Source organism: Ceratotherium simum, chromosome 7, assembly GCF_057802395.1.
Source record: "Ceratotherium simum simum isolate JZ-2026a chromosome 7, ASM5780239v1, whole genome shotgun sequence".
Lineage (NCBI taxonomy): Eukaryota > Metazoa > Chordata > Mammalia > Perissodactyla > Rhinocerotidae > Ceratotherium > Ceratotherium simum.
In genome coordinates, this window is record NC_141906.1 from 2824 (window position 1) to 5210 (window position 2387).

The window sequence follows — 2387 nt, forward strand, 5'->3', positions numbered from 1 at the left end:
GGCCTGGCCTGGCCTGGCCTGGCCTGGCCTGGCCTGGCCTGGCCTGGCCTGGCCTGGCCTGGCCTGGCCTGGCCTGGCCTGGCCTGGCCTGGCCTGGCCTGGCCTGGCCTGGCCTGGCCTGGCCTGGCCTGGCCTGGCCTGGCCTGGCCTGGCACAGCCTGGCCTGGCCTGGCCTGGCCTGGCACAGCACAGCCTGGCCTGGCACAGCACAGCCTGGCCTGGCCTGGCCTGGCACAGCCTGGCCTGGCCTGGCACAGCACAGCACAGCACAGCCTGGCACAGCACAGCCTGGCCTGGCCTGGCACAGCACAGCACAGCACAGCACAGCCTGGCACAGCACAGCACAGCACAGCACCTGGCACAGCACAGCACAGCACAGCCACAGCACAAGCCTGGCCTGAGCTGGCCTGGCCTGGCCTGGCCTGGCCTGGCCTAGCCTGGCCTGGCCTGGCCTGGCCTGGCCTGGCCTGGCCTGGCCTGGCCTGGCCTGGCCTGGCCTGGCCTGGCCTGGCCTGGCCTGGCCTGGCCTGGCCTGGCCTGGCCTGGCCTGGCCTGGCCTGGCCTGGCCTGGCCTGGCCTGGCCTGGCCTGGCCTGGCCTGGCCTGGCCTGGCCTGGCCTGGCCTGGCCTGGCCTGGCCTGGCACAGCCTGGCCTGGCCTGGCCTGGCCTGGCCTGGCCTGGCCTGGCCTGGCCTGGCCTGGCCTGGCCTGGCCTGGCCTGGCCTGGCCTGGCCTGGCCTGGCCTGGCCTGGCCTGGCCTGGCCTGGCCTGGCCTGGCCTGGCCTGGCCTGGCCTGGCCTGGCCTGGCCTGGCCTGGCCTGGCCTGGCCTGGCCTGGCCTGGCCTGGCCTGGCCTGGCCTGGCCTGGCCTGGCCTGGCCTGGCCTGGCCTGGCCTGGCCTGGCCTGGCCTGGCCTGGCCTGGCCTGGCCTGGCCTGGCCTGGCCTGGCCTGGCCTGGCCTGGCCTGGCACAGCACAGCACTGGCCTGGCCTGGCCTGGCCTGGCCTGGCCTGGCCTGGCCTGGCCTGGCCTGGCCTGGCCTGGCCTGGCACAGCCTGGCCTGGCCTGGCACAGCACAGCCTGGCCTGGCCTGGCCTAGCCTAGCCTAGCTAGCCTGGCCTAGCCTAGCCTGGCCTAGCCTGGCCTAGCCTGGCCTGGCCTAGCCTAGCCTAGCCTGGCCTAGCCTGGCCTAGCCTGGCCTGGCCTAGCCTAGCCTAGCCTGGCCTAGCCTGGCCTGGCCTGGCCTAGCCTGGCCTAGCCTAGCCTGGCCTAGCCTGGCCTGGCCTGGCCTGGCCTGGCCTGGCCTAGCCTGGCCTGGCCTGGCCTGGCCTGGCCTGGCCTGGCCTGGCCTGGCCTGGCCTGGCCTGGCCTGGCCTGGCCTGGCCTGGCCTGGCCTGGCCTGGCCTGGCCTGGCCTGGCCTGGCCTGGCCTGGCCTGGCCTGGCCTGGCCTGGCCTGGCCTGGCCTGGCCTGGCCTGGCCTGGCCTGGCCTGGCCTGGCCTGGCCTGGCCTGGCCTGGCCTGGCCTGGCCTGGCCTGGCCTGGCCTGGCCTGGCCTGGCCTGGCCTGGCCTGGCCTGGCCTGGCCTGGCCTGGCCTGGCCTGGCCTGGCCTGGCCTGGCCTGGCCTGGCCTGGCCTGGCCTGGCCTGGCCTGGCCTGGCACAGCACAGCCTGGCCTGGCCTGGCCTGGCCTGGCCTGGCCTGGCCTGGCCTGGCCTGGCCTGGCCTGGCCTGGCCTGGCCTGGCCTGGCCTGGCCTGGCCTGGCCTGGCCTGGCCTGGCCTGGCCTGGCCTGGCCTGGCCTGGCCTGGCACAGCACAGCCTGGCCTGGCCTGGCCTGGCCTGGCCTGGCCTGGCCTGGCCTGGCCTGGCCTGGCCTGGCCTGGCCTGGCCAGCCTGGCCTGGCCTGGCAGCCTGGCCTGGCCTGGCCTGGCCTGGCCTGGCCTGGCCTGGCCTGGCCCTGGCCTGGCCTGGCCTGGCCTGGCCTGGCCTGGCCTGGCCTGGCCTGGCCTGGCCTGGCCTGGCCTGGCCTGGCCTGGCCTGGCTGGCCTGGCCTGGCCTGGCCTGGCCTGGCCTGGCCTGGCCTGGCCTGGCCTGGCCTGGCCTGGCCTGGCCTGGCCTGGCCTGGCCTGGCCTGGCCTGGCCTGGCCTGGCCTGGCCTGGCCTGGCCTGGCCTGGCCTGGCCTGGCCTGGCCTGGCCTGGCCTGGCCTGGCCTGGCCTGGCCTGGCCTGGCCTGGCCTGGCCTGGCCTGGCCTGGCCTGGCCTGGCCTGGCCTGGCCTGGCCTGGCCTGGCCTGGCCTGGCCTGGCCTGGCCTGGCCTGGCCTGGCCTGGCCTGGCCTGGCCTGGCCTGGCCTGGCCTGGCCTGGCCTGGCCTGGCCTGGCACTGGCCT